Source organism: Bison bison, unplaced genomic scaffold (genome assembly GCF_000754665.1).
Source record: "Bison bison bison isolate TAMUID 2011002044 unplaced genomic scaffold, Bison_UMD1.0 scf7180017864134, whole genome shotgun sequence".
Taxonomy (NCBI): domain Eukaryota; kingdom Metazoa; phylum Chordata; class Mammalia; order Artiodactyla; family Bovidae; genus Bison; species Bison bison.
Window position 1 is genome coordinate 3,899,363 of NW_011494706.1, and position 11,732 is coordinate 3,911,094.

General features: G+C 41.1%; 1 protein-coding gene across 1 annotated transcript in view; it reads right to left on the reverse strand.

The window, feature by feature from the left end:
- DYNC1I1 (dynein, cytoplasmic 1, intermediate chain 1) overlaps window positions 1-171 on the reverse strand; it is a 380,358-nt gene extending 380,187 nt beyond the window's left edge. The window contains exon 1 of the mRNA XM_010839743.1: window positions 96-171. The gene's annotated coding sequence lies outside the window, so the exon portion shown is untranslated. The remainder of the gene's footprint in view (window positions 1-95) is intronic.
- Between the last annotated feature and the right edge of the window lie 11,561 nt (window positions 172-11,732).

Here is an 11,732-nt window from a genome sequence, read left to right on the forward strand (position 1 = left end):
TGCAGCGCCGCACCGCTGCCGGGCGGCTGCGAAAGCCGAGGACCCCCGGGGGCGGCGGTCCGGGGAGCGCGACCCCCCGCCCCGCTCCCGTTTACCTGCACGCGGGCGGCGGCGGCACTGGGCTAGCGAGCGCGGCGGCGGCGGCGGCGCCCGAGCGTTTCCCGAGGGCGGCGGGCCGGGCGCGCGCAGGATGTGCTGTCTCACGCTGCGCCGGCCCTCGGCTCGCGCTCCTCGGGCACCCGGCACTTCCTCCCGCTCCCGAGCGTGACACTGACAGCTCCCCGCGCGCACCCAGGCAGGGCTCGCCCCGCCCCCGGCCCACGCCCTACGCGCTCCTCCCCCCGGAGGGTCCTCCGCACCCGGGCCCGCAGGGAGCTGCTGGCGCCGGCCAGAGGCTCAGAGCGGCCAAGGACCTGGGACCCCTAGGCCACCGCTAGGACTCACCTACGAGGCTGCCATCGAAGAGCGTCGGTGTTTGGGGCGCTCCTGTCCGCCAGCCAACATGGAACAACTTTCACTCCCTGAGAACTACTTTAGGTTATTTAAATAGAAACAGAGAGAGCTCAGATCCATCTGCTACACCCTAAAACTTACAGATTTAGTCTTAGTTTTGCCCAGAAGAGGAAACACATATTCAGCTTGGCAACATTGTTTCATAAAGTCTTAGCTTTTAAAACTCTGGGTAACAAAATACCCTGCATATGCTAAGTGAAATAAGTCAGATAAAGACAAATCACTTGTATCTGGAATCTTAAAAAATACAAGGAACTACTGAATATAACAAAAAAGAAGCAGAATCACAAATACAGAGAATAAGTTAGTGGTTACCAGTGGGAGGGGTGGGAGAGGCATTAGAGGGGTAGGAGGTTAAGACAAGAATATAGCAAATACCTTTAAACATTGTGAAATCACTGCATAGTACACCTGTAACATATAATGTGTAAGCAAGCAGAACCAAATGGGGCCTTCACAGGGATAGACCCTTCACCCGTATCCTCTGCTTTAGCTCCTCTGAGCGTGCCTAGATAACAGCATCTGATGCACATTTCCTGAGTTTTTACAGAGACTTAAAATACCCCCAGGTGGAAGATGTTAACTAGTTAACTATTCAAAAGACGGAGAGCATGAAGCTCCCTAAACCTACTGGAGCCTAGGGACAACCCCTAAACCTAAGGATAACCCCTGACACGCCCTGTTACCTCACCATTAACCAATCAGAGAATTGTGCACAAGCTGATCACCTTACCCTGGGGCTTGCCTCCCTCACCTTGCCTTTAAAACTACTCTGCTGGACCCCATTGTGGATTTCAGGCTTTTTGAGCACTGGCTGTCCCAGACCCCTTGTATGGTGCCTTCGAATAAATGCTGCACTTTCCCCATCACAGCCAGGTGTCAGTCGGTTGGCTCTATTGTGAGCAGGCAAGCAAACCCAAGTTTGGTTCAGTAACAAATATATATCAACTATACTTCAATTAAAAAAAAAAAAAAAAGAACACATGAAAAAGGAAAAAAAATGAATAAGTATCTGAGTAACCATTCTTGGACTCCCCCAAAGCTGCCATCCATAACAGACGAGTTTTAAGACTCAGAAATGGAGTTTGGGATTCTAATCAATGCAGGTTTGGCCCCATTTTTACGTAAACTTTTCATTATGTTTCTTAGATATCTGTGGGGTCTTTGTACACATTAGAATGAGAGTGGAGAGCTAGGACTGTATCTTATTCACAGCAGTATCTCCAAACACTACAATAGTGTTTGATGAATAACAGATGCTCAATAAATATTCATGATTTACTTAATTGACAAGTACTACAGTATTTGCAAAATAAATATCAGACCTATATATAAAACAGCTTTCCTTAATCCAATTTTTGCCTTCCTAGCAAATTATTGCAAGCACAAATATGTCTTAAAAAGAGAGTTAGAGTATCTTTAGTTAAGAAAAAATTGAAGGTATTCCAGGAGAAAAATTCTATGAAACAAATACTTGCTACTGCCATGTATTAGATATTTAATGAATGTCAAACTCAACATGTATTATCCTTTAAAATTTTTCAATAACACTATGTACCAGATACAATGACACGCCTGTAGAAAACAAATTTGAGTTTCAGAAGTTAACTACCTTGCCCACATTCCACAGCTACTGAGTGACTGACCTGACATTGGAATCCTTGTTCACCTAATGTCACAGCTTATCCATTCCCACTTGGGGTTACTGTCTTCCAGTATGAGGATTGTTGAAATGTCCACTATTTGCAAAGCCCTGTGTTAGAAGTTTCAGATGGCCCAAAATTGAGGACAATGTAATCCCTTTTCACAAGTAAGGTTAAAATCCAGTTGAAAGTGGAAAAAAACAGTCAAGTGTTAGGTGCTCAGTCGTGTCCAACTCTTTGCGACCCCATGGACTGTAGCCCGCCAGGCTCCTCTGTCCATGGGATTTTCCAGGCAAGAATACTGGAGTGGGTTGCCATTTCCTCCTCCAGGGGATCTTCCCAACCCAGGGATTAAACCCAGCATCCCTTGGGTCTCCTGCATTGGCAGGCAGGTTCTTTACCATTATGCCACCTGGGAAGCCCAACGTAAATTGATAATTAAAGTCAAATAATAAAGAATTGGCCAAAGTAGTACAATGTGCGGAGAAGGCAATGGCACCCCACTCCAGTACTCTTGCCTGGAAAATCCCATGGATGGAGGAGCCTGGTGGGCTGCAGTCCATGGGGTCGCTAAGAGTCGGATACGACTGAGCGACTTCACTTTCACTTTTCACTTTCATGCATTGGAGAAGGAAATGGCAACCCACTCCAGTGTTCTTGCCTGGAGGATCCCAGGGACGGGGGAGCCTGGTGGGCTGCCGTCTATGGGGTCGCACAGAGTCGGACACGACTGAAGCGACTTAGCAGCAGCAGCAGCAGTACAATGTGGGCTCTCAAATAAGAGCCCAACTGGTATGAGTGAGGGAGATGGTAGGAGGAAATTAGGATTATGAATATGGATAATGTTAGAAATGATAGGTAAAGTGCTTCACAGTATAAATGAAGAACAGAGAACATTTTCAGGCATAAACCAAGCTCCAAAGAAGAGGAAGCACTATGTGTACTTAACAAATGTCGAGTGAGCCAGCTTTGTGGAGCACAACAGATTCTTAGGGGAGCAGCTGTGGACCTTAAGGGATGCTGAAGAGCAGACAATGGAGTACCACCGTTACAGACATTTGAGCAGGAAATGACACCTGGGAAAAATCATCTGAGGGTATCTAAGTGAAGGGGACTGGAACAGGCAAAGGCTAAGGAAGCCAATCCCCAGTTCATTGTAAGAATCCAGGCCAGGATTGTTGTTTAGTCTCAAAGTCGTGTTTAACTTTTTTTGCAACCCCATGGACTGTAGCCCACCAGCCTCCTCTGTCCATCAGATTTCCCAGGTAAGAATACTGAATTGGGTTGCCATCTCCTTCTCCAGGAGATCTTCCTGACTCAGGGATCAAACCCACGTTTCCTGCATTGGCAGGCAGATTCTTTACCATTCAGCCACCAAGGAAGCCCAGGCCAGCATTAAGAAGGCCTAAATTTGTCAATGGTATTCATCATGAATAACTTGAAATACATTCTTGGCACAAATTAAACCCTCAATAAAGAGCAGTTGTAATTATTTTAATTATCATGTACTCAGGCATAGTACAGATATTGGGTGTGGGGCTGGAAATGAATAAGAAATAAATGGTCTCTATATTCCAGAGACTCAAAATCTAAAGAAAAGACACTATTGGTTGTAATACCGGGGAGACTAAGAAAAGCAGGATGTTTAAAGCATTTGTCATGAGAGATTGAGAAGGAGAAAATGCATTCCAGTTGAGAACTCTTAAGAAGTAGAAGGTCTTGTCAAAGAGGTTCTGGGTGTCTTTGTTTAGTTAGATGCACATTTTCACATATGGTGATATGCGCTTGAGAATGAGGTTAGGAAACCAGCAGAGAAAGAGGCAGAAACCTTATGTATATTAATAGATCTTACATTTTTAGAGCACTCTAGGTTTACAAAAAAATGTGCTGAAAGTACAGAGTGTTTCCTACATACTCCCTACAAATTATAAACTAACCCATTTCACTTCTTAATCTAGCTATTGCTTCAAAATTTGAAAGAAGGTCTTTAAGAACAGATTAAATGACCATCACAATGGTAAAGAATCTGCCTGCAATGCAGGAGACCTGGGTTTGATACCTAGGTTGGGAAAATCTCCTGGAGAAGGGAATGGCAACCCACTCTACTATTCTTGCCTGGAGAATTCCATTGACAGAGGAGGCTGGTGGGCTCCATGGGCTTGCAAAGAGTCAGACACGACTGAGTGACTAACACAGACACACACACCATACTGGGCAAATTGCTAACTTGCTATAGCTACTCAGAGGTGCTTTAGGGCCTCCAGAGAGATAGGAGTGTGCCTAAGCTCCCCTGTTCTGGAATTAGACTGGGTGTGGAACTTAAATCTACCATTTACTGTTTTTGTCTATTTGTGCATGTTATTAATACTAGACTCCTCTAAGACCCAAGTTTCCTAGAAGCCTAAAAGGGGCAATAATATTACTTGTCATTCTATGATATTTCCATGAGTTAATCCATGTGAAGCAATTGATACAGTCCCTAAACATATGATTTTTGTTGTTTAGCTGCTGAGTTATGTCCAACTCTTGTAACCCATGGACTGTAGCCCGCCAGGCTCCTCTGTTCATGGGATTTCCCATGCAAGAATACTGGAGTGGGTTGCCATTTCCTTCTCCAAGAAAAACGTTCAATAAATCTTAGCTATAGTTTGCTATAATTAATCCAGCCTTCATGAAAAATACCAAAGGTAGAGCTTTGTACTCTCTAACTTCAATATTCAATCTTGACATTACCAGACTCGAGGGACCCCTCAGACCCTGGGGTCATGACTAGCCTTCAAGACTGGCGTTTGAGCACCTGCCATCCATTAGCACTGACTACAGGCAGGGCCCCACTGTACTCCATATGCCCTCTCGTCTGCCAGAAAATCTCCTCTGGAAATTATTCCTCAGTTAATTATATTTTCATTGCAAGAAATAAACTGAATATTCACCTCAGTGGTCCAAAGGCTCTGAAACCACAGAAAAGAAAGGTGACCACCAGAATCAGCTATTAAAAATGAAAAGTGCCCCCCTCTAAAAAAATGCTTGAAAATGTTTAGGATGACGTGGGCTCTACATCATGCTCCGGATAAAAATCTGTGAGGAAACTAAAGCACTGCCCAATGTTATACACAGTTTTGTATGGGATGTGTATCAGGTAGGATACATTTTAGGTATTTTTAGGTAGGCTATGTTTTAAGTATTTTCTATAGAAAATCATATTTTTCTATGATTGATGTTGGTCTGTTTGTGCCAGATGAAAATAACAATAGATGTCCCCAAACAGGTGCATTATTAGTGTTTGAAGGCTTATTAGAAATTAAAGAGTGACTTCTGGGGAAGTCAAGGATTCCAACGTCTACTTTTTTTTCTTCTGGACACTTTTCATTAAGGGACATGGCCTATGTTTTTATATAGTAATTACAAAGACTCTGCAATAAATAAATACAGACATAAATTTGCCTTAATTTTGGACACATGACTTCAAAGGTGTCTGCTATCTAGCTTCAGATTTCTCTAAATGCTTTGTGAATAACTTCCAAGTGCAGCACATTACACTCTATACTAAATGATTACCTGTATTTGTGATATAATTGTGTTTAATCACCCGTATTTCCCGCCTTCACCTTTGCCATCATGTGTCTCTGCCCCCCCAACTCCCCACCCTTTCTCTTTTCATTTCCTTCCTTCAGCTTTTCTTTTCAGGATGATGCTAAGCCAGAATGCATACGATATGTTTTTCATGATCAATAATAAAATGCAAACATGAAAATATCTATACAGCAAAAATAGAAGTCTTTGGATCTCAAAAGAATCATTTTAAGCACTTAAATGTATACAGAAAAATACAGTGATTATAAAACATAAATTATTTCTGTCACTTTAAATTCCATTCCATCAGGGTCCAAATATAGATCTTCATTTTTTCCAGCTGTGAAATCAGTATCTATATCCTTATGTTCTACCTCGTTACATGTTATTTCAAATTTCTATTTCTAGGAATCAAATAAACCTACCTCGCCAAAAGAAATTAAACCACGTTTTTCTGTAAATTACGTCTTTAGATTAGTTCCTAGAAACATGTCTTCATAGTTCTTGTAATTGCTCCTTGCAAAAATTGAGCCTAATAGATCTCCCAACACTCTAAAAGAGTCATCTGTATTTTTTAAAAAAATAAATAATTACACATGCATAATAAATGCAATGTATCAATATACATTGATACTCTATATGTACCTTTAACCAGCAAATCTGAGCATTTTTTATGATGCTTCATTATTTGTTATCTCTCATGTGCCAACTCCGAATGTCATTTGACTATCTGAGAAGTGAAATCTAAATATTTTATGTATTTCAGAATACAAATTTTGTATATTACATTTCTCACTGTTCCTTCATATGCTTACTTCATTACAGCATTATACTTTAAGAAGAATTATAAAGCACAACTTATAAAATGAAATTTTATAGTATCAAAGGCATGTATAACTCAGAAATAGTACATTGAAGTCAAGAACACAGGCTCTGGAGTCAGGCACACCTGGGTTAAAACTAGTGCAAATGATGCACTCACTACCTGTGTGATTCTGTGCAAATGGATTAAACTCTTTAAGCCTCAACATCTTCACCTGTAAAACAGGCATAATAGTGCCCATTTCTTAAAATTTTCATAAGAATTGAATGAGATACTGTTTATAAAGAATTTAGTAATCACCAAGTAAACACTAAATTAATATTAGACATTGTTATTATTATGTGGGTGAGCATAGAAAAAAAGATTGAAAGTTTACACAAAAATGTTAACAATGGCTATTCTGGGTGACAAGATTATGGAATTTTTTTCCTTGGAGTTTATGCTTACTTTCTAAACGCTCTATGATGAATATGCTTTATGTGTTCCACCAAGCCTGTTAGATATCAAGGATAGGCTAGTAACAGCACTAAATCACTTAAAAGCAATAAAGATTTATGTTATAACCTGCTTCCTTTTGAAATTCCCTAAAGATACTCCTTTCACTTTTCACTTTCCTGCATTGGAGAAGGAAATGGCAACCCACTCCAGTGTTCTTGCCTGGAGAATCCCAGGGACGGGGGAGCCTGGTGGGCTGCCATCTATGGGGTCGCACAGAGTCGGACACAACTGAAGTGACTTAGCAGCAGCAAAGATACTCCATGTCTTATCACTTGGCAGTGTTTGCAAGCTGTGCATGTGTGCTCAGTCATGTCCAACTCCCTGCAACCCTATGGACTGTAGCCCGCCAGGCTCCTCTGTCCATGGGATTTTCCAGGCAAGAATACTGCAGTGGGTTGCCATTTCCTTCTCCAGGCGATCTTCCCAACCCAGGGATCAAACTCACATCTCCTGCATCTCCTGCATGGGCAGATGGATTCTTTACCACTTGAGGCAGTGGTTACGATATACAATTTAGTTGTTAGAAACAATAAGCTGTGGATACACAGAAGGGCTGCACCATTTTGCTAGAAATGGAGTCAGGCTAAGGATGGAGCGAGGATGAATGAAAATGACTGAGCCCTCTTACTTCCTGTATAAATACTTACTGTCATGTATTTCTCTTCCTGCACACACTTCTAGCACTTGCCACTCAGGTGGTTATTTGTGATGCTCTGGCTCCATTGAGAAGCAATGAACCCTAAAGGAATCCTTCCCAAGGGACTTTATAATGATATGCTACCATCTTCCCTGGAACTACCAGTATACACTGCCTTTGTCTGTCTCCAGGGAGATGTCCCATATGGTAGGGATGACAAGACAGAGCCCTGTGACCAGCGGTGCCCTTGTGACCTTCACGTCCTTACTCTCCTACATTTAAGTATTCAGATTAAATTCTTTGCAGAGGGCATGTTGGAGGAGGTCATCGAGAGGACATGACTGCCTGTTGACAGGAGAGCTGGAGCCAGGCAATCTGCCAATGGTAGGTTCCTCCCTCCTCCCTTGTCCTTGGACTGTACCTTCTGTTCAGTGCTCCCACAGCCTTGAGAGAGCAATGTATTGGTGAGGCCCCTGGGACTGAATACGTGACTGAACCCAGTTAAGGGCTCTATACCAACTTTAAGGATTCTGCCTGGTGGATGCGGAGGTCTACGCTGTCTTGCAATCGCCAAGACAAGCTCCCTATGTAAGTTCCCTTACTTATTAAAACTACCACTGCCAGTCTGGAGTGGCTGATTTCTTTGATCTGTCCTTGCCCTCTGTGTTAGAGGATCAGTTTGAAAACAGAGGCTAATATAATTCACATTATTGGCCAGATGATTTCTAGCCTAACAGAAAAATATAACTTTAATTAGCGTATAAGATAGCAAAAGAAAGAGATCATCTCCCATTTAATAAGTTTTTAATGTGAAAAACAGTTAACACATTTGAAAACCTTTACGTTCTCCTATAAGAACAAGATCTTAAGGTTCACTTGAAGCATTTCTGTTTTGGAAGATTTCCAAACTGATATTTTAAAGTGAATTCTCTATTATTCAAATATACATGCATGTGTGTTCAAATTTTGAATAGCCTGAAGCTGATAAAGGATGATTCATAAATATTTTAAAAAGTTAGCTGTATGTACATTTGGCATTAGGTCTTGGGGTCATTTTTTTGGCTTTACTTTTCTCACTTTGTATGAAGCGATTTAACAACAGTAGTGAATAAATTTTTTTCAGTATATTATAAAAATTCAACTTCAACTTACAATCTTTTGAAAGTGAAATTATATTTAACAGTCTCTTTTCAAAATATTTTTTCTTATGAAGGTATTCTTACCATATGGATGAAAAATGATAGAAGATAAGATATCATAAGCTGCCTAAAACTATAGTATGTCTTTTGGTACTTTGACTTTCTTAATATTACATCATCATTTTTAAGTCAAACTTTCCCCCTCACTAAAGGCTCAGGTTGATGGAGATAAATTGCTGAACTGTTCAAATAGTTTCATAACATTCTAACTTGTCAAATAGGAATAATGTCACATAAGAGCATGTTAAGCGGGGTGATTAGCCATTATAAGAGTCTGAAAATCTGCTTTTCTTTACAGTCAAAGAAATACAATTACAATAAATATGTGCATTTTTTTAATATGTGCATTTTAAGAAAAATATTTTGAAACATTTCAGGTCAATAAATTAATAGGCATCCAAGTTATGTTCAACAAAGCTAACAAGAATATATTTCATGTTTCATCTCTATGGTGGAGTGGGAAAAAGAGAGACAGAAAGATTTCCCCAAAAGTTGGAAATTTGGTAGAGATTTCAAAGAATCCTAAGTAAAGAAAACAAAAGGAAAAATAGAGACAGGGAGTCAGTAAACTCTGAGACTAGCCCTCGGGTAAGGTAAAGTGCCCTGTCACTTATTATTTCAAACACTTTTGTATGTTGGATCAATGCTAATTGGCTTATTTATTTAAAAATGTTCCCCTATCCTTTGGGCTTCTCTGGTAGTGCAGAGGGTAAAGCATCTGCCTACAATGCAGGAGACCTGCGTTCGATCCCTGGGTTGGGAAGATCCCCTGGAGAAGGAAATGGCAAGCCACTCCAGTGTTTTTCCCTGGAGAATTCTATGGACAGAGGAGCCTGATGGGCTACAGTCCATGAGGCTGCCAAGAGTCGAATGTGACTGAGTGACTAACATTTTCACTTTCTATCTTTAGTGGCCCTTTGAATTTCACAGCTCTTTAGGTTTCCTTTTTTTTTTTTTTCCTATGTGAAAGCCAACATAAACATCTCATACCACAGTGTCTAAGGTCAGAATCAGAATCTACATTTTGAGCCATTTTCCTCAAATCAGATACAGATGTTTGTTCTACAAATATTCTATCAGGCATTCATTTATGGATGAACATTATTTAAGGAGGAAAAAAACTGAGGAAATCAGTATTGTAATCACTTTTCATAAGTTGCCAACTATTCTGTAAACATTTGGCTATCCTATAAATGAGCATGCCATTTGTGGCAGGAGAAGGAAGCAAGGTGGACCATTTTTATTGGTTGAAACATCATCATCAAACCAGTATCCGTGGGTTTTCTGCTTTATTGCTACAATCCATTCATATACCTCAAATGTTGGAGAAATGAGGCAGTTTTTGAAAGACTAAACAGGCAGTCAGGCTTGGCTTTAATAAATCACAATTTGCTCCTCTTGTCAACATGCACTATTCTATTATGATAGCTGACATTCAACAAATATTTTCCAAGCACTTACTATGTGCTGGGCACCAGCGATACAGCTTCCTACTGTGTGCTAGGCTCTTCACCATGTGTTAGATTTCATCATCACTATCCCCATGGAGGACGCTTGGGGAAACTGAGACTCAAAGCGGTTAAGTAACTTGCTCAAATTCTCACAGCATGTAAAGAGTAAAACCAACACCCTAAATCAGATGTTTGATGTTAGAACCCGAGTGCTTCACTTGCAATACAGTCTCCATGTATCTTACTTGGGGCTTTAATTAGCACTGCTATGCCTAGATTTTGTACACAGACTCCTTAAAATTAGAATTTGGGCCAGGGTGTCTAATCAGATAAATATTCCTTTGACCTTGGACAGCTACTGAAGTTCTCTGTGCCTCAGTTTCTTCATCGGTCAAATGGGGAAATTAACAGTACCTAATCCACTGGGCAGCCCTGAGAATTAAGTGAATTAACATGTATGAAGCATTAGGCAAATGTCACACTATAGTGAGCTCTATTGTTAAATCTTGTGAACTCTTTATTATCTAGAATTGTGTTCTTAGAGATTTTCATTTCTATGTGGATATTTAGTTTTTGTCTTGCCTTTAATTCTCTATTTCTGATGTTGGGGGATGGTAAGACAAAACAGAAGCAGCTGTTCAGCTGTTAATGTTAAAAGAAGAAAGCTCCACAGAAAGGCAATGAGAAAACATAATGATATCAGGAGATACCAAAAGAGAGGAAAAAAAAGGAAAAATATTCTGTGTCAGAAGGGGAGTGTCTAAGAGCTACCCTAGAATTACACACACATATTCGTGCACATCCTTATAATTGTCTCTATAGAAATCAGGACTCGGGGAGCTGGTGGTATAAATTAGCCCGTTAAATCCAAGACAATAAATATGAGGGGCTGGGTAAAATGAGCAGAGGAGAGTAATACAATCACACCCTCAGAGGCCTCCCCTGCCCTGATTCCCAGGGTTCTGCTCCCTGCCACCTGCTCCTGTCCCTGAGGCGGCCTGTTAGGGCTGTGGCTAGCTGGGCCTCTGACCTCCCAGGACCACATCTAAACACCTTGTGCAGTCACCCTCCCCACCTCTGACTCCACCCCTTGCTGCGCACTGGCTCTTTGAAGGCTTTAATCAGGCACCAATGGTGAAGTTTGTTATTCCTGCCAATGATGGTGTTCAAAACCATGGGACATCCTCTGAATCCTAAACATGGTCAGCCCTCCAAACGATTTTTATGGACTCTTTTGTAGCAGTGAGTGGGAAGGAAGAAAAGCATATCAATTTTATATCTGCCGATTGCACAGTGCTGGTTATGAATGATTAGCCATTGCAAAGCCAGTGGAGAAGGTGCTCAGAGTCTCTAAAAGCAGTGGAAATTAACCATTAAATATGACCTCTTAGGACT